The sequence below is a fragment of the Mobula hypostoma genome, chromosome 14 (assembly GCF_963921235.1).
Source record: "Mobula hypostoma chromosome 14, sMobHyp1.1, whole genome shotgun sequence".
NCBI classification, from domain to species: Eukaryota; Metazoa; Chordata; class Chondrichthyes; order Myliobatiformes; family Myliobatidae; genus Mobula; species Mobula hypostoma.
In genome coordinates, this window is record NC_086110.1 from 58,846,814 (window position 1) to 58,874,394 (window position 27,581).

The window sequence follows — 27,581 nt, forward strand, 5'->3', positions numbered from 1 at the left end:
CAACCTGGTGAGACGAAGGAGGTGTCAGGCCCGGAGTCACCCCATAGTACCCGGAACCTCCAAGTGTTGCAAACTAATCCCTCGAACATCAAGTCCAACAGGAGGTGGATCAAATGGCCTGCAGCTAACATGACTTCGCTGTGGAAGCAGTTTGACAAAGATGTCAACCAAATTCTGGAGGCAACGGCAAAGGGAGAGGTCGATAGGAAGCTACAAGCCATGACAACAATTATTGTCAACATCGCAGCTGAACGGTTCGGAGAAGAGGAGAAGGAAGGCTCCAGAACACCTTCCTCAAAGAACCAAAGAGCGTTGAGGATCCACAACATCAGGCAAGAGATGAAAGCGGTGAAGTCCCAATACAAGGAGGCAGGGGAAGAGGAGCGCATTGGCTTGGCCCAGCTGATGTGCATAAGACAAGAGAAGATCAGGGTCCTCCGCCGGGCAGAGTGGCATCGCTGGCGGTGTCGTGAAAGGGCCCGAAAACATGCTGCCTGTATCGCCAACCCCTTCAAGTTCACCAAGGAGTTGCTGGGGGAGAAGCGCAGTGGGAAACTGGCCTGTTCGCAGGAAGACATAGACCAACATCCGAAGAAGATTTATGATGATCCTGAAAGAGAGCAGGAGTTGGGAGAGTGCAACATCCTAATAGACCCACCTGAACTGGATGTGCAGTTGAACATGTCAGAGCTGCAGCCAAAGGAAGTCAGAGAGGTCATCTGCAAAGCAAGGGCAAGTTCGGCTCCAGGACCAAGCAACACCTCGTACTAAGTGTACAAGAACTACCCCAATCTCCTGCTGCGTCTATGGAAGATCCTGCAAGTCTTCTGGAGAAGGGGGAAGATCCCAGAACAGTGGAGAGTGGCTGAAGGGGTGTGGATCCCGAAGGAGGAAAATGCCACCCAGATAGATCAGTTTCGCATCATCTCCCTGCTGTGTGTCGAGGCGAAGATCTTCTTCAGTGCCGTTTCCAAACGGTTGTGCACCTACTTAGTAAAGAACACCTGTATTAATACATCAGTCCATAAAGGTGGCATTTCAGAGATTCCCGGCTGTCTGGAGCACACTGGTGTGGTGACACAGCTCATCAGGGAGGCCAGAGAGAACAAGGGTAACCTGTTAGTGTTGTGGCTCGTCCTGGCAAATGCATATGGCTCCATTCTACATAAGCTGGTGCAGCTCACACTGACAAAACATCATGTCCCCAGCAGTATCAGAGATCTTATCGCTGATTATTACAGCAACTTCAGGATGAGGGTCTCTTCAGGAGCAATTACAAGAACCTGGCACAAGGTGGAGGTCGGCATCATCACAGGGTGCACTATCTCAGTGACACTGTTCTCCCTAGCCATGAACATGCTCACTAAGTCTGCTGAACCAGAGTGCAGAGGGCCCAGAATGAATTCCGCTCAATGGCAACCACCTATCAGGGCATTCATGGACGACCTCACAGTCACCACAGAATCAGTCCCAGACAGCCGGAGGATTCTGCACGGGCTCGAAAAGCTGGTGGAGTGGGCCTGGATGCGTGTCAAACCTGCCAAATCAAGATCGATGGTGCTGAGGAAAGGGAAGGTGAAGAACAAGTTCCGGTTCAGCATCGCAGGCACAGCCATCCCAACCATCACAGAAAAGCCAGTCAAGAGCTTAGGCAAAGTTTTTGACAGCTCTTTAAGGGACACAACATCCATTCAGGCAACCTGCACCAAGTTGGATGGCTGGCTGAAATCTGTGGACAAGTCCGGCCTACCCAGGAAGTTTAAAGCCTGGGTGTATCAGCATGGGATTCCTCCCAGAATCCTGTGGCCCCTCCTCATCAATGCAGTTCCAATTTTGACAGTCGAAACCTTAGAAAGGAGGGTCAGCAACCACCTCAGGAGATGGCTGGGGCTGCCAAAGAGCCTGAGCAGCATCGCACTCTATGGACACCACAACAAACTGCAACTGCCCTTCAAATCCTTGGAGGAGGAATTCAAGGTAACGAGAGCCAGAGGAGTGCTACAGTATAGGGACTCAAGTGATCCGAAGGTGGCTAGAGCAGGGATCCAAGTGAGGACTAGCAGGAAGTGGAGGGCAGAAGAAGCTGTTCAGGAAGCAGAGGTGAGGCTGCGTTACAGGAGGCTGGTGGGAGTGGTCACACGAGGCCGAGCTGGGCTAGGATCCTTTCCAACTCCCCAAATGGATACCAGGAGGAAGGAACGGTGCTGCCCAGTTCAGGAGGAAGTGAGAGCAGCAGTGGAGGAGATGAGAACCTGCAAGGCAATGGGAATGAAGCAACAGGGAGCTTGGGCAAGATGGGAGAATGTGGTTGAGAGGAAAGTGACCTGGGCTGAGCTTTGGAAAGCTGAGCCACTCCGCATCTAATTTCTCATCCAGGCAGTGTACGATGTGCTTCCAAGCCCATCAAACCTGCACACATGAGGCAAGGCAGAGTCATCTGCGTGCCCACTGTACTCCAAGTGAGGAACTCCGGAGCACATCCTCAGTGGCTGTGCAAGGGCACTTGGTGAGGGACGGTACAGGTGGAGACATGATCAGGTCCTGAAGACCATCGCTGAAGCTGTCAGCGCGGGAGTTGAGTGGGCGAAGCGGTCCCAACCCTTCAAGCAGACCTTTGCCTTTGTCAGAGCTGGGGAGCAGCCAATACCTGCCAAAGGAACATCTGCAGGCATTCTGACCTCTGCAAGGGACTGGCAGCTGTTGGTGGACCTCGAACAGCAGCTGATGTTCCCCAACCATATCGCAGCCACCACCCTGTGACCAGACATTGTCCTAGTGTCTGAGTCTACTAAGCAAGTGGTGCTGCTGAAGCTGACAGTCCCATGGATCGCTTGGAAGAGGCCTTTGAAAGGAAGCTCTCCAAGTACGCAGGACTGGTTACACTTGAATCCTAGGGGGACCAATATCCTGGCAGGGAGATTTGTGAGGGCTACTGAGGTGACTTTAAACTAGAATGGTTGGGGGGTGGGAATCAAATTAAAGAGACTAGGAGAGAGGAGGTTAGTTCATAACAGGGGGATGGGAACAAGTGCAGAGAGACAGAGGGGTGTAAAATGAGGGTAGAAGCAAAAAGTAGTAAGGTGAAAAGTAAAAGTGGCAGGCCGGCAAATCCAGGGCAAAAATCAAAAAGGGCTACTTTTCAACATAATTGTATAAGGGCTAACAGTGTTGTAGAAGCGAGCCTGAAGGCTTTGTGTGTCAATGCAAGGAGCATTCATAACAAGGTGGATGAATTAAAAGTGCAGATTGTTATTAATGAATATGATATAGTTGGGATCACAGAGACATGGCTCCAGGGTGACCAGGGATGGGAGCTCAACATTCAGGGATATTCAATATTCAGGAGAGATAGACATGAAAGAAAAGGAGGTGGGGTAGCATTGCTGGTTAGAGAGGAGATTAATGCAATAGAAAGGAAGGACATTAGCCGGGAAGATGTGGAATCAATATGGGTAGAGCTGCATAACACTAAGGGGCAGAAAACGCTGGTGGGAGTTATGTACAGGCCACCTAACAGTGGTAGTGAGGTGGGGATGGTATTAAACAGGAAATTAGAAAAGTGTGCAATGAAGGAATAGCAATTATAATAGGTGACTTCAATCTACATATAGATTGGGTGAATCAAATTGGTGAAGGTGTTGAGGAAGAGGATTTCTTGGAATGTATGCCGGATGGTTTTTTGAACCAACATGTCGAGGAACCAACTAGACAGCAGGCTATTCTAGACTGGGTATTGAGCAATGAGGAAGGGTTAATTAGCAATCTTGTCGTGAGAGGCCCCTTGGGTAAGAGTGACCATAATATGGTGGAATTCTTTATTAAGATGGAGAGTGACATAGTTAATTCAGAAAGAAAGGATCTGAACTTAAAGAAGGGTAACTTTGAAGGTATGAGATGTGAATTAGCTAAGATAGACTGGCAAATGACACTTAAAGGGTTGACGGTGGATATGCAATGGCAAGCATTTAAAGATCGCATGGATGAACTACAACAATTGTTCATCCCAGTTTGGCAAAAGAATAAACCAAGGCAGGTAGTGCACCCATGGCTGACAAGGGAAATTAGGGATAGTATCAATTCCAAAGAAGAAGCATACAAATTAGCCAGAAAAAGTGGCTCACCTGAGGACTGGGAGAAATTCAGAGTCCCGCAGAGGAGGACAAAGGGCTTAATTAGGAAGGGGAAAAATGATTATGAGAGAAAATTGGCAGGGAACATAAAAACTGACTGTAAAAGCTTTTATAGATATGTTAAAAGAAAAAGATTGGTTAAGACAAATGTAGGTCCCCTACAGACAGAAACAGGTGAATTAATTATGGGGAGCAAGGACATGGCAGACCAATTGAATAACTACTTTGGTTCTGTCTTCACTAAGGAGGACATAAATAATCTTCTGGAAATAATAGGGGACAGAGGGTCCAGTGAGATGGAGGAACTGAGGGAAATACATGTTAGTAGGGAAGTGGTGTTAGGTAAATTGAAGGGATTAAAGGCAGATAAATCCCCAGGGCCAGATGGTCTGCATCCCTGAGTGCTTAAGGAAGTAGCCCAAGAAATAGTGGATGCATTAGTGATAATTTTTCAAAACTCTTTAGATTCTGGACTAGTTCCTGAGGATTGGAGGGTGGCTAATGTAACCCCACTTTTTAAAAAAGGAGGGAGAGAGAAACCGGAGAATCATAGACCAGTTAGCCTGACATCGGTGGTACGGAAAATGCTAGAGTTAGTTATCAAAGATGTGATAACAGCACATTTGGAAAGCAGTGAAATCATCGGACAAAGTCAGCATGGATTTGTGAAAGGAAAATCATGTCTGACGAATCTCATAGAAATTTTTGAGGATGTGACTAGTAGAGTGGATAGAGGAGAACCAGTGGATGTGGTATATTTGGATTTTCAAAAGGCTTTTGACAAGGTCCCACACAGGAGATTAGTGTGCAAACTTAAAGCACACGGTATTTTGGGGTAAGGTATTGATGTGGATAGAGAATTGGTTAGCAGACAGGAAGCAAAGAGTGGGAATAAACGGGACCTTTTCAGAATGGCAGGCAGTGACTAGTGGGGTACCGCAAGGCTCAGTGCTGGGACCCCAGTTGTTTACAATATATATTAATGACTTAGATGAGGGAATTAAATGCAGCATCTCCAAGTTTGCGGATGACACGAAGCTGGGCGGCAGTGTTAGCTGTGAGGAGGATGCTAAGAGGATGCAGGGTGACTTGGATAGGTTAGATGAGTGGGCAAATTCATGGCAGATGCAATTTAATGTGGATAAATGTGAAGTTATCCACTTTGGTGGCAAAAACAGGAAAACAGATTATTATATGAATGGTGGCCAATTAGGAAAAGGGGAGGTGCAACGCAATCTAGGTGTCATTATACACCAGTCATTGAAAGTGGGCATGCAGGTACAGCAGGCGGTGAAAAAGGCGAATCGTATGCTGGCATTCATAGCAAGAGGATTTGAGTACAGGAGCAGGGAGGTACTACTGCAGTTGTACAAGGCCTTGGTGAGACCACACCTGGAGTATTGTGTGCAGTTTTGGTCTCCTAATCTGAGGAAAGACATCCTTGCCATAGAGGGAGTACAAAGAAGGTTCACCAGATTGATTCCTGGGATGGCAGGACTTTCATATGATGAAAGATTAGATCGACTAGGCTTATACTCATTGGAATTTAGAAGATTGAGGGGGGATCTTATTGAAACATATAAAATCCTAAAGGGATTGGACAGGCTAGATGCAGGAAGATTGTTCCCGATGTTGGGGAAGTCCAGAACGAGGGGTCACAGCTTGAGGATAAAGGGGAAGCTTTTTAGGGCCGAGATTAGGAAAAACTTCTTCACACAGAGAGTGGTGAATCCGTGGAATTCTCTGCCACAGGAAACAGTTGAGGCCAGTTCATTGGCTGTATTTAAGAGGGAGTTAGATATGGCCCTTGTGGCTAAAGGGATTAGCGGGTATTGGGGGAAGGCTGGTACAGGGTTCCGAGTTGGATGGTCAGCCATGATCATACTGAATGGTGGTGCAGGCTCGAATGGCCGAATGACCTACTCCTGCACCTATTTTCTATGTTTCTATGGTCAGCAACTGTCAGCAGGCTGGATGGAGAGCGAGGTGTCTCCCAGTGGAGGTTGGGTTGGATGTAGGGGATTTGCAGCCCGTTCTTTTGCCAGAGGTTTCAGCAATTTGGGCATCGAGGGAGAGAGGAAGAGGCGAGCCACCCGCAGTACCACCAATGCAGCAGAGAGGGCCTCAAGATGGCTGTGGCTCAAAAGAGGGGAGCCATGGAGTCATAAGTAGCTAGCCATCTGGACACAAGCTGGGGTCTGATCAGCCCCGGCTGGGTCACCTGGAGGAGGGTGTATGGTGTTGAAAGACCCAAAACACCTGATGATTCGAGGAACATCACTGAAGATGTGTCCAGAGGCATCAGTAAATATATGTAAACAGAACTTAATATCCTAGTTGCCATGATGTGATCAATAGTCTATAACTCCCTCTGTTAGTCCAGTATCTTGAACATTACTTTGTGATTGTCACTTCGTACAATTCTGTTTGTTTATTATATACATTAACTGGGCAAATTATCTCATGGCAACATTGCTTAACATAAGGATTTGGGAAGTGGATTCACCCACATGCATTTGCACAATACACAAGCAAGACATGACACTTTATTATGGTTAAGGGTCCATGAAAGCGTAGCTTTGTCATCTGTGGAAATTGTCACATTGAACCATTCATTACAGAAATGGATTCACAAGGTCTAGATAATGCATCAAGCATCCATGCTTATATGATGCTTCCAGATTTGATGCTCCTGCAAGTTGATGCTCGGGCAGGAAGATGCATTTTGATAATATATTTACATGGAATTCTGAGCTTTTCATTGTACCTGTCCATACATGTACACGTGCAATGACAATAAGCTCAACTTTGTATTTGACATTAATCTCATTTTATTTGCCCGACATTCCTGTCAACTCCTTCCAGATTCTGCCGCTCAACTCAAGGGATTTTCAGAATCAAAATCAGGTTTAATATGATCGGCATGTGTCGTGAAATCTGTTGTCTTTGCGACAGCAGTACATTGCAGTATATAGTAACAGAGAAAACATGAATTACTCTCAATACCAGAAAAGAATGTAAATTACTGTATGTACGTGTATACTTACTCTAAGTCATGTTTTTTCCATATATAGTTAAATAAGTAGTGCAAAAGTAAAAATGAAAAAGTAGTGAAATAAAGTTCTTGCATTCAATATTCATTCAGAAATCTGATAGCAGAGGGAAAGAAGCTGTTCTTGAATCATTGAGTGTGCCTCTTCAGGCTCCTGTAGCTCCTTCCTGATGGTAGTAACAAGAACAAGGCATGTCCTGGGTGATGGGGGTCCTTAATGATGGATGCCATCTTTTTGAGCCAAAGGATAATTTCCAGAAGTCAGTTAATTGACCAACCTGCGTGTCTTTGGGGTGTTGGAGAAAATGGGAGTCCTTGAATGAAACCCATATAGTAACAGGGAAAATATGCAAGCTCCGCATAGGTTGCACTGAAGGGCAGGATTGGATCTGGATTGTTGAAACTCTGGAGCAGCAGTTCACTGCTGCATGAAGTTGAATGTTTTGTAATTGGAAAGCTATGCACTTTTACAGCTGGCTTTCTACATGCTTGCAGGATTTTACGTAAGAAATTTATTAATGCCGACTTTTCATTACATAGAGATGAATAAGAACTCACCAGTTCAGATAGTGCCATCACTGAATAAAGATCAGAATCTTCTTTTCATGTGTAGCTGTGAAGCTTTATTACTTTGATTTCTTTTTTTCTTTTGATTCAGAACTAGCCCTTCCTGCCTGACAAGTCCACGCCACCCAGTTACACCAAAGTAACTAATTAACCTACTAAGCCGTTCATTTTTGGAGGAAGCCCACACAGTCATGGGGAGAACATACAAACATCTTACCAATAGTGGTGGGAACTGAACCCAGGTCACTAGTGCTGTAGAGCATTACACTAACAGCTACACTACCATGCCGTCCCACAGTTGGAATTTCAGAGTGGAGCTTAGTATACAAATGAAAACAATTTCTATTTCCCCTTCCCACCATAACCCTCACAGTAACACCTCATGTGAATAAAACTAATGGAGATACATAGAATAATATTTGCTTATGTCAACTGGTACTTTAGGTTATTACATATTCCCATTTACTTTCATTTAACTTCAATTTTCAGTGATTATTTTTCTTGTTGAATGGCAAACACCAAGACAACCTTGAGAAAAGATAGTTTACCAAAATGAAACCCACATTTCCCTGAACAGATTCAGAGAACAGATTTAATAATTGGAGTCACAAACCACAATGCCATAACCACCACTGATGTCTAACCACGCATTGTGTCAATACTAGATACTCTCTAAAAACGAGTGGCTTACAGAGAATAAAGCAGGAAATGGAGCAGGTCACCACTGATAATCGCCAAGTGGGCACAAATGGTTGATTCTCCAACAACCACCAGTCTGGCATATATTTCTTATTTATGCAATGTAAACTCTTAATACCAGAAAAGAATGTAAATTTATTTTGTCAATGTCAGCTGAACTTGGCAGCTCAGGGTTTTGGCGAGAGGCACTGGGTGATAATCATGCAAAGCAGCCCAAAATCAATGTAGAAATGAAAATATATATCTAATTTTTGTTTTGTTTTCCAATAATAAATATACTTGAAGGAAGAAAGCATACCAAAAGTAGATGATATATGTTCGACCACTAATGTTCCAACAGTTTTGTTTTGAAATAAGAAATACTTATGCAGGTGGTGTGGGGCAGTTTTAAACCACTGATCCTAAACCACGTCAAACAAGTGCAATAGCTGAATCCTGTGAAACCTCAGTAATAACAATTTTAGTCACACATCATGGTTATTACTTGGCCTGAGATGCATTTTTCTCACTTGTAACAGAATGGTCTCCATTAGCTTCATTGCCGCAGCAACTGAAACGATGTCAGGTCTTTCTGCTACCCTGCAAGCACTGGAATTAATGATACTCGACAAGGGACTTTTATATTCTTAAGGTCGTCTGTCTCAGCTAACAGATGCTAACTAAAGAAAGCACAAGCAAGACGGGGTGCCAAGCCTTCTACAAAGTGCCAGTTTTATAAAGCTGATCCTTTTGGATCACTGATCATTATGGACCTTCAAGTGGCTCCAGAGGGTGGTCGCCTCAGCCAGTTCCATTATGGGCACAACCCTCCCTGCCATTGTGGGCATCTTCAAGTGGTGGTGCCTCCAGAAGACCCCCACCATCCGGGCATGCCATCTTCATGTTGTTACCATCAGGGAGAAGGGAAAGGAGCCTGAAGACCCCTATTCAACATTTTGAGAACAGCTTCTTCACCACTCTCACCAAATTTCTGAGCGGTCCATGACCCCATAGGTATCACCTCATTATTCATCCTTTGCACTATTTATTTATTTTGCAAATTACATAAATTTTTTATGTCTTGCACGGTACAGCTGCCACCAACACAAGTCTCAAGACATTTGTCCGTGATAATAAGGCTGATTCTGATGATGCTGATTCCAAGATTTATGTATTTTATCCGGACCAAATCAGTATCAGTCTGCCATCCAGGCTGCCCAAAGAAATATTATGAATGAAGAGGGTGGACAAAGTCACCAACAACCAAGTATCCCAATGAGCAGGCATGTCAACTTTGCTTCTTCTGTTAAAAGAGCTGCATTAGTCACTTCAGATATGTAAACAATAAATGATAGTAAATAGACCTTTGAGTTATGAATTTGTTCATTTTTCATCGCAGGCTGTAAGGAGTTTGTACGTTCTCCCTGTGACCACATGCATTTTCTCCAGGTACTTTGGTTTCTATCCAATTTCCAAAGATGTACGGGTTAGAGTTAGTAAACTGAGGGCATATGATGTTGGCACTGAAAGCATGAATCACATCAAGTAGCAAAGGTCTGCTGATTGGAACTTGATGGCCGAGCAAAATATGGCCCATGGAAGGTGAGCTTGGCATTCTGCTTTTAAAGTGGTCCTCCATTTGTTGAGGTTGACTATAGAGGTTGCTTTCTAGTTGTATACATGATACGCAAACCAGGGCAATATGATATGGAGAGAAAGCTGTTGTTCATACAGCAGGCTTCCTCCTCTCCACATAGCTGATGAATCCAAAAGAACAGCAAAACCAATATAATTTGGCACCAGTGACATTGTAGGAGTTGCCATTCAGCATTGAACTCAACTTAAGTCTGCCTTAGGGACTCCAGCCCCAGAGTTTTCCTTGGGGTTTACTCCCGAAGTCTTCCTTATGAGTAGGTATAGCCGTAAGGCAGGGAAGGTTTGAGATCAGAGCTTTCCTTCTCCTAGTTGAACAGCCAGCCATGGATGATGAGATCCATCTGCCGAAGTAGCTAGTATTAAGGTGCCAATAACACGCTGTTGTCTCTTCTCCTGTCAGTAGAAACAGTTCCAGCGGGACTGTAAGCGCTACTGGATGATAATCATTGAAGCAGATCACCATGCTCTTCTTAGGAATTGGTGTAATTGAACCCTGCTTGAAGCAGTTGGGCATCACACACTGCCTTAACAAGAGGTTAAAGATCTCAGTGAACACACCAGCCAGTTGATCAGCACAGGTCTTTAGTACGCGGCCAGGTACCCAATCTGGGCTGGATGCTTTTTGTGGGTTCAGCCTCTTGAAGGCAACTTGCATGTCGACTTCAGAGACAGAACTCATTGGATCAACGGGGAATGTGGGATTTCATGATTGTTCCTTCATATTTTGGTGGTCAAAGTGAGCATATACGGCATTGAGCTCATCTGGAAACCTTCTGTCTCCCATGTCACTTGACTTAACTGAGCAGAACTGATTTCTAAAGAAACTCAAATCGTCATTACATCAAAGACAAAGTGGCGTTTTTTGTCATATGTACAAATGCTGTACATGTATACATGGGCACAATGCTAAATATGCAAGACTATTGCAGGCACGTAGCATCAGATACTAAGCATTCACAAGAAACCTTGGTTAACTGAGGAAGGTAATGTGAACATCTGTGTTAGCTGTACCCGGACACAAATGACAGCCAGTAATATTAATAATGTTAGTAAAACCCAGATATTGTTATGATTCATTTTTCCATGGCTTATTCTACTTGCTGCTCTTTGTTTTTTTTTATTTATTGTGATACAACACAGAATAGGCCCCTCTGACCCTTCAAGCCATGCAGCCTGGCAACCCCTGATTTAACTCACAGGACAATTTACACTGACCAAATAATCTACCAAATGGCACGTCTTTGCACTGTGGGAGGAAACCCACGCAGACATGGAGAGAACGTATGAACTCCTTTCAGACAGCGGCGGGAATCGAACTTCAGTCACTGATACCGTAAAGTGTTGTGCTAACCACTATGCTATCCTGCCACCCCAATAGACCACATTGAGAATTTTAGCAATGAACCTGTACAACTTACAGAATCAAGTTATGTAGCAGTGACCAACCATGCTCTTTTTAAATGATAAAGCATGCTTGAGAGTCCAAATGACCCACTCTTGCTTAAAAGTCATCTAATCTTCTGTAGACTTAGATGGTTGCATAGATCCCTTTTTAAGACCCCTGTTGCTTTCTGTAGGAACAGGTCATTAATATAAAATACTTAGCACGTTAAAGCATTGTCTTTAGAACATTGCTGAAATAAACATGATAATATGTTAACTTGTAAGACTGTGAAGAAAGCTGAGAACTTCTTGCTTGTGAGGTGGAATGTGGAACAAAAGAAACAAATCGTGTTGTATTAAAATCTAAATATAATCCAACCTCTGATTTTAATTGACTATAAATTGAATTAGATCAAAGAGAAAAGACATTAGCTTCAATCTGAGCTTTTTCTTTGTTGTAAAATGTATTTTTTTGAATTTGAAAAAAATCCTGATACAGCGGCAATAAATTGACTTTAATGTTTAAAGCTTTTCAAGTCTTAAAAGATATTGAAACAAAATTTGAATGAGTACCTTAGGTTACTTAAGTCTCTGTGCTATAATTTTGACCTCAGAGGAAATGTAGTTTGATTAATGTAATGCAAATTTATTGGCAATTTGGTATGACTGAGGGTCAGTAAATCCCAAAATGTACCACCTATTCTTCACTGTAACATATTTAGTTACAAATACTTGTTAATTTATGGCAAAAAGGGGAATTTCTGTTTCCCTGTGGCTTTTAAAAACAAACAGTAGCTTGCAGCTAATCTTTAAACTCTTCTGGGTGGAAGTGCCATTCCTGACATTAGTTCATTTCAATTATAGAAGTCAGCCATCAACCATTGCAACAACTTCAGCTCAGTTCAAAGTTATTTTGCTTTCTTCAACCTGCTATTTAGCAAAGCAGAACAGAACATTCTCTTATCATAATCTACACGTCCAACATACTAAAATTAAAAAAGATTTAAAATTAAGAGCAGGTGCACTGTAAGATGAACAAGCTTCCCGCCTAGTTCAAGACTTCCCCGGTTTGCTTTAAATAACTTCATTTTATAAATTGAGATTGTAGTCACGATAAGACTCTGTACCCAGATACACCAGATTTTGATAATTGTCCAGGAATTGCAACTGTGAGTAATTGTGTGCACATATTCAAAGCCTCTCAGACAAAATGCTCCTCTCTACACTTCCATGATGGGATTGGGATGTGCTTCAAAGACTTTGGGCAAAATGCTGCTCTCTACATTTTCATGATGGGATTGGAACTTGTCTCAAAGTATTTCAGACGAAATACTGCTCTCTACATTTCCATGATGGAATTGGGATGTGTTATTCTGCTTCCACTCAGCAAATATGATGACAACTGTAATAAACTTGATCTAAGTAATGGGTCAACACTTCAAGGAGAGAAGAAAAGTGGAAGCAATTCTTAGAGCGCCAATGAGTGGACACAAATTAAACCCAGTAACCTATTTCACAGTAACTGTAGATACACTGCATTTACATTGTTTTACAGAACAAAAACTTCACACCATCTTAAAAGTTTCTTCCTCTAGGCTGTTAATCTGATCAACCATTCTAGTTAACTCCTTCCCAACCCCCTCTATCTATTACTCACACGTCTGCACTGCACTGCAAACACTGTAAATCACTTTTTATAATGCTGTTTACATTGAACATACACGCTGGTATTTATGTATTCATGCACATTCTATTCCATTTCTGTACTTTAACTTCTAATTTATTTTTATATAATTCTCTATTCTTTATAACTGGTGAATGTTGTTTTTTTGTTATGTGTGTATGGTGAATATGGTTGATTGTTGATCCCCGATCCACGATCCTTAAATACTGGCACAAAAAGTACTGAGTGAGTGACAACAACAATACATCAATATCCCTGTTTTGGAGCAAGGCTATTTTCTAAGAGGAATATCAACAAAGTTTCCCAAAAAATATAAAAGGTAGTAATTTTAGAGAACATTCTTTTGCTTGAACCAGCGCATAAGATTTCTATTTCTTGACAAATTCATGGGGTGCCCATATATATCATGGGATATCTAACCCAAATGCATGACCCTTAGATTGACGACTAGGTTTTTGCTTGCGACACTGGTGTTGGTTCAAGAGTGTACAGTCTTTCTTTCTGTCCACAGCCAGGCCTGAATATCTGTTTCATGCAGCTAGTTTAATACCACCTGCTAGCACTTAATATTAATAGAATAATTCCTTAGTTTATAGTAGTCATTAACCTTCAAATCCATTTATATTGTAATAAAGTTACTGCGCAAGGCATATGATTTTTACTTGCATTTTACAGGTTTATTGTACTTAGATATGCAGTGCAGATAATTAATTACCAAATTACAATGAGGAAAGGAAAGGTAACAAAACAGTTCACCTAATTTTATTTTTAAACAAAAGGCGGTGACTCCATGAGTAGCATAAAACTGAGGAACTGGATACACAGAATGTCTGGCCACTTATGGAATGCCCTTTGGCCCAACAGTGAGGCCAAGAACGGAGTGAGACATTTTCATCTCCCGCACAGTTCTAACTTTTGCACAGGTGCAAAAGTCCAGAACATAGAGCCAGAGAGTGATAAAAAATGTTGCTGGTTACCCTACAGCTGGTCAATGATGAAGTGTCTTGATCCAAAATATCAACAGCCGGTCCAGATAAAGTATCTTGATCAGAAAAGTCGACTGTGCATTTCGCTCTGTGGATGGTGCCTGATCTGTTGAGTTCCTCCACCTCTTTTGTCTCTCACTTCAGGTTTCCAGCATCTACAGTCTCCAACTAGTCAGGAAAGGATGGTAGCTGGCAGAGCAGTCAGATCCCACCACTGACTGTAAGGGGTTTGTGCGTTCCCCCTGCTGAACCGTGTCTACGCCCACCTGGACAAGCCAGTGAGCACTGTGAGGGTCATGTTTTTTGACTTCTCCAGTGCGTTCAACACCATCCGCCCTGCTCTGCTGGGGGAGAAGCTGAAAGCGATGCAGGTGGATGCTTCCCTGGTGTCATGGATTATTGATTACCTGACTGGCAGACCACAGTACGTGTGCTTGCAACACTGTGCATCCAACGGAGTGATCAGCAGCTCTGGGGCTCCACAGGGGACTGTCTTGTCTCCCTTTCACTTCACCATTTACACCTCGGACTTCAACCACTGCACAGAGTCTTGTCATTTTCAGAGGTTTTCGGATGACTCTGCCATAGTTGGATGCATCAGCAAGGGAAATGAGGCTGAGTACAGGGCTACGGTAGGAAACTTTGTCACATGGTGTGAGCAGAATTATCTGCAGCTTAATGTGAAAAAGACTAAGGAGCTGGTGGTAGACCTGAGGAGAGCTAAGGTACCGGTGACCCCTGTTTCCATCCAGGGGGTCAGTGTGGACATGGTGGAGGATTACAGATACCTGGGGATACGAGTTGACAATAAACTGGACTGGTCAAAGAACACTGAGGCTGTCTACAAGAAGGGTCAGAACCGTCTCTATTTCCTGAGGAGACTGAGGTTCTTTAACATCTGCCAGACGATGCTGAGGATGTTCTACGAGTCTGTGGTGGCCAGTGCAATCATGTTTGCTGTTATGTGCTGGGGCAGCAGGCTGAGGGTAGCAGACACCAACAGAATCAACAAACTCATTCGTAAGGCCAGTGATGTTGTGGGGATGGAACTGGACTCTCTGACGGTGGTGTCTGAAAAGAGGATGCTGTCCAAGTTGCATGCCATCTTGGACAATGTCTCCCATCCACTACATAATGTACTGGGTGGGCACAGGAGTACATTCAGCCAGAGACTCATTCCACCGAGATGCAGCACAGAGCGTCATAGGAAGTCATTCCTGCCTGTGGCCATCAAACTTTACAACTCCTCCCTTGGAGTGTCAGACACCCTGAGCCAATAGGCTGGTCCTGGACTTATTTCATAATTTACTGGCATAATTTACATATTACCATTTAACTATTTATGGTTCTATTACTATTTATTATTTATGGGCAACTGTAATGAAAACCAATTTCCCCCGGGATCAATAAAGTATGACCATAACTATGATTGCATAGCTTAATTGGTTTTTGTAAAATGTCCCGTGATTAAGCTAGAACTAAATCAAGGTTATGCTGGGCGGCGTGGCTCGAAAGTCCAGAGAGACCTATTCTGCACTGAATCTCAATAAAATAAATAAATAAACAAACAAATAAAAGTCAACCTTAATTATGTACTTACTTACTCATTAATATGTTTGCTCATTTGTTTACCTAGTTCTCTCTCCTCTCTTTCTCACTCTCAACCTTATTTTCTTCTCCATTCTTCCTTTTTTTTCTCTCTTTCTGTCTTTTTCTCCCTTTTTCATTCTTCACTGTATATTATTTTTGAAATAAGAACATAAGAACATAACAAATAGGAGCAGGAGTAGGCCATCTGGCCCATCGAGCCTGCTCCACTCTTCAATAAGATCATGGCTGATCTGTCCAAAAACTCAGCTCCATCTACCTGCCTTTTTCCCATAACCCTTAATTCCCTTACTATGTAAAAACCTATCTATCTGTTTCTTAAATATATTTAGTGAGGAAGCCTCAACTGCTTCCCCGGGCAGAGAATTCCACAGATTCACCACTCTCTGGGAAAAACAGTTTCCCCTCATCTCGATCCTAAATCTTGAGGCAATGTCCCCTAGTTCTAGTCTCACCTACCAATGGAAACAACTTTCCTACTTCTATCTTATCTATCCCTTTCAAAATTTTGTATGTTTCTATAAGATCCCTTTTCATTCTTCTAAACTCCAGAGAGTATAGTCCCAGGCGACTCATTCTCTCCTCATAGGTTAACCCCTTCTTCCTTGGAATCAAACTGGTGAACCTCCTCTGCACTGCCTCCAAAGCCAGTACATCCTTCCTCAAGTATGGAGACCAGAACTGCACACAGTACTCCAGGTGCAGCCTCACCAGTACCCTGTATAGTTGCAGTTTGACCTCCCTGCTCTTGAATTCAATCCCTCTAGCAACGAAGGCTAACATTCCGTTTGCCTTCTTAGTAACATGTTGTACCTGCAAACCAACTTTTTGCAATTCATGAACAAGCACTCCTGAGTCCCTCTACACAACAGCATGCTGCAACCTTTCACCATTTAAATATTGATCTTCTCTTCTACTATTCCTTCCAAAGTGGATGTTCTCGCATTTACCAATGTTGTACTCACTTAAACTATCTATATCCCTCTGCAGACTCTCCACATCCTCTGTACAATTTGTTTTTCCACTCAGTTTAGTGTCATCAGCAAATTTTGCTCAGTCCCTTCTTCCAAATCATCAATGTACATGGTAAACAGCTGCGGGCCCAGCACCATCGCCTGCGGCACCCCATTCACCACTGACTGCCAACCGGAGAAACATCTATTTATACCAACTCTCTGCCTTCTACTGGTCAACTAATCCACTATCCATGCCAATACACTTACTCCAACTCCATGCATCCCTATCTTATTTATAAGTCTCTTGTGCGGCACCTTATCGAACGTCTTCTGGAGATCCAAGTATACTACATCCACCTGTTCCCCTCTATCCACTGCACTCATTATGTCCTCAAAGAACTCCAGTAAGTTTGTCAAGCAAGGCCTGCCCTTTCTGAACCCATGCTGCGTCTGTCTAATGGAACCACTCCTTTCTAATCTGTGTGCTGCATCCTCCATCAAATCTCGGCAATTTAATGGTCCTGAATTAGTCTGACGATGTGCCTATGGTCAAACAAACTAAAAGGTATGGGGTGATCTGATCAGAGCTACCTGATTATACCTGGGACTAATAGTTTGGTGAAACACCACCAGGCATGGCAGATTTGAACAATCTCCTGCTCCTGATCTGTTCATTGGTAATGTCTGGTTGTAAATGGCAGAAATCCTGGCTCAAGTTCACCACCCTGAATTGTTCAGTAGACAACTGAACCTCAATCATAGTATCTTTCTACCGTTTCTGCAGCAGAGCTGGAAATTGCTTTCAGAATTTCATAGAATAGGTTAATGACCACGGATTGTTTAAACCATTCGATCTGTTTTTTTGCACCAAGATGTATAGAGAGAATATGAAAATGAAGGAATTTAAGGGTTGGCTTATCATGAAGACAGATGTCTTCAGAGGGGAATTGGATAGGTACTGAATACGAGGATGAAAGCAATAAAAATGATAAGATGATGGAGTGTGTGAACATAACAACCAAAGGAACAGAGGCAGGAGTAAATCTCTGCGTCCCTAAAGCCTGATCCACCATTCAACAAGATCATGGTTGATTCCATCAACACCTTCAAAGATGCTGCCTGACCTGCTGAGTAATTGTAACACATTTTGTTTTTATTTTAGATTTCCAGCATCTGTAGATTTTTGATTTTTCATTGCACAAAATCCTTGCACTCATACCTTGTGCAGTAATCTTTTATGTCCCACCTGATTTAATGCTTTCTGAAAATTCAAATATACCATATCTACTGATTTTCCCTTTATCAAACCTATGTATTACACCCTCATAATACTCTATGAAATTTTTCAATCATGATTTCCCGCTCATCAATCCATGATGATTCTACTTGATTCTTTTGCTGCCCTGCTATTACTACTTTAATAATCTCAGTAATTTCCCAATCCCAACCACAGATGTTAGGCTAGTTGAGCTATAGATTCCCCCTGCTTGTCTTCTTCTTTCCTGAGTAGTGGCATTGCATTTACATGCTCCCAATCCTCTGACACTTCTCCAAAATCAGGAAAATGTTGTTAGATTAAAACTAATGCATCCCCATCTAAGAAATGCCACCAGCACTGCAGAATTGTTGGCTTTACCTGTATTAATTTGGTTGTGATGGTGTTTCTCATAATAAACATTGTTTTTATTCCTCTTCCCTATTGTCTCTCATCATTGGAATGTGTTAGAAGTCTGATCCAAAATAATTATTTAGAATCTGTTGATTCTCTATTTCTTATTAATTTGCCAGCTCATTGTCCAAGTGACTAAAGCTTTTCTTGGCTACTCTCTTCTATTTATGATTATGATTATGATTATGAGGACACGCAGTCCCCTTTTATTGTCATTTAGTAATGCACGCATTAAGAAATGAGAAAAATGTTTTTCCAGAATGACATCACGAAAACACATGACAAACCGACTTAAAAACTAACAAAAAACACATAATTATAACATATAGTTACAACAGTGCAAAGCAATACCGTAATTTGATAAGAACAGACCATGGTACAGTAAAAATCTCAGAGTCTCTCGAAAGTCCCATCATCTCACACAGACGGTAAACCTCCAGCGCCGCCAACTTGCTGATGCAGCATCCCGGAAGCATCCGACCACAGTCCGACTCCAAGTCCGTCCAAAAACTCCAAGCCTCCGACCACCTCTTCGGCACCAAGCACCGAGCACCATCTCTGCCGAGCGTTTTGACCCCGGCCCCGGCAACAGTCGATACGCAAAGCCGAGGATTTGGCGCCTTTGTCTCCGGAGATTCTCGATCACACAGTAGCAGCAGCAGCGAAGCAGGCATTTCAGAAGTTACTCCAGATGTTCCTCTGTGCTTCTCCCAGCTGTCCCCATCAAATCCGGATTGTGCACGGCCCCTAGTTACACATATTGATATTCATTCAGTATTTGGAACATCTTTTAGGCTGTGACTCAAGATATTTGTTGTTTTACAGTTAGTCTAGCTTCTCCCTCTACAACTTTTTTTTAGTTGTCCATTTCTGTTTTTAAAAAGTTCCCAAAGTTACAGCCTTCCACTAATCCTTGCAATGTTGTATGCCTTTTCATGCATCTTGGTTCCATTCTAAACTTCTTCAGTTTGCTACAGATGGCATTGTTCTTCTAAAACCTTCCTTCATTGAAATATATCTGTACTGCAACTTATGAGCAGTCTGCACTGCGCTGCACTGATTTATAATCTCGAAGTTCAAAGTAAATTTATTATCAAAGTACATATTGTCACATATACAACCCTAAGATTCATGTTCCTGCAGGCATATTCAATAAATCCATAGATTAATAACCATAACGGAATCAATAAAGGACTGTTCAACTTCAGCATACAACTAGAGTGCAGCAAACAAAGTGCAAGTACAATAAGGAAAAAAATTATAAAAATAAATAAATAAGCAATAAATATCGAGCATGAGATGAAGAGTCCTTGAAAGTGAGTCCAGGGGTGATGGGAACAGTTCCTTTGGTTCAAGAGCCTGATGGTTGAAAGATAATAACTGCGTGAGTCCTGAGATTCCTGTACCTTCTTCTTGATGGCAGCAGTGAGAAGAAAGTATGTCCTGGGAGATGGGAGTCCTTGATGATGCATGCTGCTTTCCTTCGACAGCGTTTCATGTAGATGTGCTCAATGGTGGGGAGGGCTTTATCCATGATGTACAGGACCATATCCACGAATTTTTGTGATATTTTCCATGTCTTATCCTTTATCAGCTCTACATAAACTTCTTGATCATTGCATTTGTCTTAATTTAAGAATACTATTTTAGATCCGAGTTCTCGCACCCAGACTGTTTTGGAAATTCAACCAAGCAATGATCACCTCTTTACTGTGAGATCTTTAATTCTGTCTCATTACAAAATACAAGATCTAAAACAGCCCCGTCCAAGCCAGTTCCTCAATATACTGTTCTCAGAAACGATCCTGAATCCGCCCCACATCCCATTGAGGAACAGAGTCAATGGGATGAATGTCCTAATTCTGCTCCTATTTTATGATCTAAATTTCTGCTCAAGGTCACCCTTGCTAATTTGATTTTCCAGTCTCTTGGACAATGAACATTTTGTATGATAACTGCAATATAATTCTCACAAGTACCCAATATTTCTAGATAAATACTCTGCACCTAAAATGAGGGGCAACTCCCACAAAAGACTCCCTGTACTTGCTATTTCGGTACTCCTCTCCAAAATGATTCTTGTCTAAAGCTTCTGAGCTAAAAGCATTCCTCACCACCGCAGTGATGTCTTCCTTTATTGATATGGTTAACCAGCCTCCTTTTCTGCCTAGCCTTCAAAAATGTAAAACGTCCCTGAATATTCACTTCTCAACCTTCGTCATCTAGTAAGCACATTCAATAGATCATACTCATTAATGTCTGTTTGTTCCATGATTTCCTTTATCTTGAAATGAATTCTACCAATATAGAACCAAGTTTAAATGGAGCATCATTTAACAGGGTCATCTCATTGCTGAAAATTTAATTACAGTTTGCACTTCATTTCAGAGGGGCCATTAAAATTTCAAGCATGGAATTTTTATGCAAATACCTGCCAAAAGCACCACTTCCTAAAAACAAATGTTATTTTTTTGGTAAAAAAATAATTTTAACAGGCTGCAAAATTGCAACAGTCGCTTAGAATTTCCTCAGACTATTTCCAAAAATGCTCAGGAGTTTGCCAAGAATATTTAAATGACGCAGGGCCTGGAAAATTGACCACCGTTTTTGTGGTAGGTGAGAGGGCTCCTGTACAGAAAACTTACCTCAGTGCCACTATCCAGGCCTAGCTATTCGTACTTATTCATGGAGAGACAACAGGGTTCTTGAGTACTGCCAATGTGCTGAGTATGAGGAAGAACCTTCAGGATAGATGGAGGGTAACTTCAAAACATTAAACTAATTCAAAGAAAGACACAGAAGTCCGAAATGCAGGTCTAACTTTATGTTTTACTTCAAGCAAAGAGTGGCATATCATGTGGTGTGTGACGACAAATGCAATTAGTGCATTTATAAGGAATTATTTTAAACAGACAAGAATGCTTAAACAACAGCACATTTACAAGATTTCTCAAATATTACTTAAATATTAAATACACAACAGAGGAGGGAAGAAAATACTTCTGTTAATATTGCACCTCTTCCCATCCTTGCACACTTGCATGCGATAGCGATGTAAAATATATGGCTCCGATAAAAGATATTTATTAAAATGACACTTTATGTTGGATTTATTAGAAACACAGGGCACTTTAACATATCTTGTGACATCATGTCATGTGTTGTTCCCCCCACTCTCTGACCCATAACACTGAGTCTTTGTGAAGCTGAATTTGTGTTGGCTGTTAGGCAGTTAAGATGCCAATAAGTGAGAGGAAATCTCAGACCGCATGCAGCAATAAATCACAACAGGTTACATTTTTTATATAAATGTGGGGATGTGGAGCTAAAAGAAGAGCCTTAATTCTATCTTTGGTAGAGATTATTGAAAATTGCATTAAAAGGCACTGTGTATTATAAATACCTGTGTGTTTTTCTGAAATAAGGTGAGAGCTGGAGCAGCTTTAGCAAAAAAAATGAAAAGGTAGCACCTTCCAGTCTGTGTGTGTTCAAGGGTGTGAAGAAAGTGGAAACATTCAGACGGCAAGGAATTTACCTCTTCACTGCCAAAGCAATAAACAGACAACACCCGCTAGATTAACACAGATATAGAATTTATAGGTTATCGTCATGTGAATAGCTGGCCATGTTCGCAGTCATGAATTTGACCGATTAATGCCTTTTTTCCATAAATCAAGCTCCCAACTACAGCTTTTAACTGAATGGACCCAAATCAAGATCCCTCAGGCCCCCATGGCTATTCACCATCCTGTCTGCTCTTGCTCACTACCCTCATTCTTAGTCCCAGTTATCTCACTGACCAGACCACAGATGAATGGCAATGATACAGGTGAAGTGCTGCCTATTACAAGTTTCATGCCACCAACATAGATGGCTCACTGAACTTGCCAGCTTTATGCCCACCCACCTTCTTCTGAATCCTGAGTGCCATCTCCAAGCCCTGTGGCTCACCAGAAAATAAACCACTCGAGGGGTATGACCAATTCCAGTTTATACACATGGTTTTGATTGAAGCCACAAACATACTACACGAAAAGGTTAATATGCATAAGACCTCATTAAAGCTAAATAAGATATTTTCTAAGGTCTGTGGGGATATCACAAAGAAGATGCAACTGGAAAAGCAAATAGCTTACACTGTGTACTGCAGCAATGAGACTGACGTGACTCAATAGCACAAAAAATCCGGCAGGTGCTGGGACTCCAAATCAACTCACACAAAGTGCTGGAAGAACTCTATGGGAACGAGTCAACGTTTCAGGCCAAGATCCTCATCAGGACTGGAAAGGAAGCAGGGAAGAAGCCAGACTGAGAAAGTGGGGAAAGGGGAAGGAGTACAGGCTGGAAGGTGATAGGTGGGGTAAGGGAGGGATGAAGTAAGAAACCAGGAGATGATGGGTAGGAAAGGTAAAAGGCCAGAGAAGAACGTATCCGATAGGACAGCAGAGTGGACTATGGGAGAAAGGGAAGGAGGAGGAGCACTGGGAAAAGCTGATAGGCCCGTGAGGAGAAGTAAGAAGGTAAGAATGAGGGCAGAGTGTGGAATTGAAGAAGAAAGGGGAAGGGGGAGAATTTATCAGAATTGGAGAAATCGATGTTTATGCTATCAGGTTAGAGGCTATCCAGACGGAATATGAGGTTTTGCTCCTTCAACCTGAGTGCGGCCTCATTGTGGCAGTAGAGAAGATCATGTCAGAATGGGAATGGGGATTGGAATTCAAATGGTTAACTACTGGGAAATCCTGCTTTTTGCGGATACAGCGAAGATGCTTGAGAAAGCAACACCCCAATCTACACAGGGTCTCACCGATATAGAGGAGGCCGTGTCGGGAGCACCAGATACAGTAGATGAACCCAACAGATTCGCAAGTTAGATATTGCTTTACTTGGACTTGGACTGTTTGGGGCCCTGAGTGGAGGTGAGGGAGGAGGTGAATGGGCAGGTGTAGTACTTCTTCTGCTTTCAGAGGTAAGTGCCAGGAGAGAGATTAGTGGGAAGGCAAGAATCGACAAATGAATCATGAAAGGAACAATCCCTGCAGAAAATGGGGAGTGGGGGGAACACCTGTTTTTAGCACCACCCTGTATTCCACTTGGGTAGCCTCCATGGCAACACAATCATAGATTTGTCCAACTTCAGGTAATTTTTTCCCCCTCCTTCTCCCTTTTCTTTAATTCCCAGTCTGGCCCCCCTCTCATCTCCTATCAGTTTCCTTCTTTTCCAGTCCTTTACCTTTCCCATCTCTTATCTCAAAGCTTCTTACTTCACCTCTACCCTCTCCCACCCACCTGGATTCACCCAGCACCTTCTAGATTGTACTCTTCCCCTCCCCCACTTTCTTATACTGGCTTCCTCCTCCTTCCTTTTCAGTCACGAGAAATGGCCACAGAAACGTTGTCTTTCCATTCATTTCCACAGATGCTGCCTGACCTGCTGAGTTCCTCCAGCAGCCTCTGTGCGTTGCCCTCGGAAACATTTTGCTCTTAGGCTGATGAAAGGATTGTGTTTTTTGAGACTGAAGAAGAGCTGATGCCAGAATAGATCAGTCATGATTATATTGATTGGTGAGGTAGGCTTGAGGGGCCAGTGGCCTACTCCTGTGCCTGTTTTCTTATGACCTTATACTGCTGGATTATGATGCCACATGGAATATGAAGCAAGCTAACTCCTCCTCATCAGGAAGAATCGGTCTTTTCAAAGGAAGTAACGATGAACAGCTGGCAGTGACACTCATAACCACAGAAATACTTTGTACCTAGATAAAGCTGAGGCCAAGAAAATTTACTTGATACCGCACTGCCCGGATGGTACATCAAGAAATGCAAGTGGCTTTTCTCAAGAAAAAAAATGAATGGTACTTTCAAAGTATTTAATCCTGAACAAGACTGTATGGGGATCAGAAAGTGCCACAGCTTGTTTTAGTTGTGGGCATTAAGTGAGTATGTGGTCCCAATTATAATATTGAACATTTACTGAGTACATTTTGTTTTCAATATAATTTTTATAATATGTGGAATTGTTTCTAACCATGTGCACGCATTGGTAATTTATGCTGTATATATACAACTCAGACAGTTGTTAGCATTTAGTTATTGTTTGATTAATTGATACTCTTGTGCTATTTCCTATGCTTCAATACCTGGCAGTCTTCTCGATACAGAAGATTAATAAAAAATAGTCGACAGCAGGGGTTCCCAAACTTTTTAATACCATGGAGCCTTACCATTAGCCAGGTTGGAAACCACTAGTCTATATGATCAGAGTTTAACTAACAATCTGCAGCTAGCCATGGGTTTTGACATTAGATTATTTATCTGAGCTAGACATTAGGATTTCCAATGTACTGATTTTTAAAGGAGAATTCATATATAGTACAAGTAAGACAAAGAGATACTGGAAGCGTCTATCAACCGAATGCTCATTAATTTGCATCATCCAAGTTTTGATTTATTTTTCACCAACAAAATATCTTTTAATCATCATTTTTCCAGACTTTTGCAATCAAAAAAGAAGAAAATTCATATGGAAAAAAAGTAGTTTTGTGTGTCAGTCATTTGAACTAATGCTAGTTTTATGCAAATATTTATCCCTTTAGTTGTATTTGTCGTTAGTACTTCCTTAATTATTAATTACATCAATTACCATATATTTAATGTTTCTATCGGATGTAATACAAAATATTAAATGTGAAAAAAGGTCCATAGATAGCCTGCTTATTTTTTTAATAAGCTTTATAAATAAATACATTTTAGCTGGACGAGTAACAAGTTTCTGTGGTTACTGTAACAGGATTTGAAGGAAACTAAAATATTTCACTTTAAATAAATGGCACTATTTAAAAGACCGGTAGTGTATTTTTTTAGCAGCTTATTGATTCACAATTCCAGGTCTTTCCTTTTCGAGTCAGGTAACAGAATTTTATGTATCTTTTCTGTGGCAAATAAGAAGCTAATTTAATTCAGGAAACTGCTCCTGTGCATTGAACAAAATGGGAAAAACCTGATACATGCTTAGGTTGTTAATACAGTGCTACAGAAAGTATAAGCTTTTCAATCTTTAGGATGAACAGGTTAATCCTAAATCTCCTTACATGGAAACCATTATGATGTCAGAGCAAATTCTGTGGCTGGACAAATTTTGAGTCTTTCTTATTACTGGTCTATTTTTATGGCTGAAACAGTGAAAGTGATTGTTAGAAATTTTGATAGGTGTTGTAGATATAATTCAGTGCAAAACGACTGTATCACAGCAATCAGTAATATGGGTTCTAGGGCAAGAAAATGGTGCAGATAGTTTACAGGTTGCTACACAGCTACCTAAAGCCACATTGAACAATTAACATTCTATAGCAGAGGTTCCTAACCTTTTTTATCCCATGGGGTCTGTGGACCCCAGGGTGGAAAATCTCTGTTCTATAGCCACATTCAAAGCAGGTTTTTGATCTTTCATCAGCATTGTTTTGATGGAGTAGGTTTGTGACTTTCCGTGCATGTTGACAACAATTTCAAAACATCACTCAAAATGGATTCAGATCTATGGCTTTCATTATCATTTCAAGTAGGATACTAACTCAGTGATGAACAGAGTCATCCCATCCATTATTCACTTAACTACCTTTTCGTGTCCTGTTAGCAGAGCCACTGTGATACTGAAGTTAAGAGAAATGCACACAAAATGCTGGAGGAACTCAGCAGGCCAGGCAGCATCTTTGGAAAAAAATATAACAGGATGCACCACAAGCCTCACCCAGGGGCAGTGCACTTGGCAGCATAACCAAGTTCTCTGACAGCTGGCATCAATCTTGGAACAGAGGCGAATCACCACAAATTCTCTCCCACAAACATCGGCAGGAAATGTCCACATTACACGATTTGCACCAGCAGGCCAACCTCCAGAGCACCATATAACATCAAAAGATGTAAGCATTCTGCAGGTTGCTCGGGATTGGAAAATGGACGTGGACTTGGAAAAAAAGCTTGTGTTTCCCCCAGACATTGTGGCTACAACACTCCGGCCAGACATGGTCCTGTGGTCCACAACAGCCAAGCTGGCATATGTTGTGGAATTGACAGTACCATGGGAAGATGATGTCGAAGAAGCTTATGAGAGGAAAAAGACCAAGTACTCTGAACTGGCAACTGAAGCTGCCCAGAATGGCTGGAAGACCAAGACCTTCCCTGTAGAAGTGGGATGCAGGGGACTCGTTGCTACATCTACGACCAGTCTATTGAAGAAGATGGGGGTGAGGGGGTCACTCCCTCCAACAAGCAATCAAGTCCTTGTCAAACGCAGCAGAAGAAAGCAGCAATTGGATTTGGATTAAAAGGAAAGACAACGACTGGGTTGCAAGATGAAGACAGGAGGGTATGGAACTGAGGGGGGTGTATCTGGGACGACAGGTAGCATCGTTGAGCCCTCTGGAGATGTTATGGGCTTATCAACAAAACGTCAAAGAAGGAGAGCGCCCACCTGATGACCCCGATGACATACCTACCCTCCCTCCTTATCACTACTCCAAGCCCACTGCCAACATCGAGAGTGCCGACTTACCATAGGGATTGAAACATCAAGTCCTAGTAGCTCTACATAACACCCCGGGCTGAAGCCCTTTGGCAGGACTTTGGTTTCGGCCCGAGGCAGTGACAGTACTTTTTGCCATAGATGCTGCCTGGCCTGCTGAGTTCCTCCAGCATTTTGTGTGTGTTTTACTTGGATTTCCAGCATCTGCCGATTTCTCTTGTTTGTGATACTGAAGTGCTTATCTGTTTATTCATTTGGACATTTTTGTGTTGAGGGAAAACTAGTGTAGAGAAAAGTCTGTTAAAAAGTACTAAATTGAATGCAGACAGCTTTGATATAATAAATATAATGAATAATTACTTTTTTTTAATAAGTGCAATTGTGAACAATAGCCAGATCAGAAATGCTGATCAAGTTAACTAGTTCTCAAAGAGAAATCTGATAGGCCAATCAGATATTTCACTGCGGCTCAGCGATAGAACACAAGAAATTATATGCACATTTAAGAAACGTTAAAAAATAGTAGAAATACTGGAGTCATGATGATCATGATGAAGTCTGCTGGAGAGAGACATTTATACACATGCTGTCCTCCATAATTCAAAGAGATTGAAGGATAAGGTTGCAGGGTGACAAAATGTGGCAGGAGCACTTGGAACTAAAAACTAATCCCCACCAGGAAGAAACAGCA

At 42.1% G+C, this 27,581-nt stretch overlaps 1 pseudogene; it reads left to right on the forward strand.

Annotated features, from left to right (window-relative positions):
- The first annotated feature begins 219 nt into the window (after window positions 1-219).
- LOC134356537 (uncharacterized) lies at window positions 220-6,287 on the forward strand (annotated as a pseudogene).
- Window positions 6,288-27,581: the final 21,294 nt, after the last annotated feature.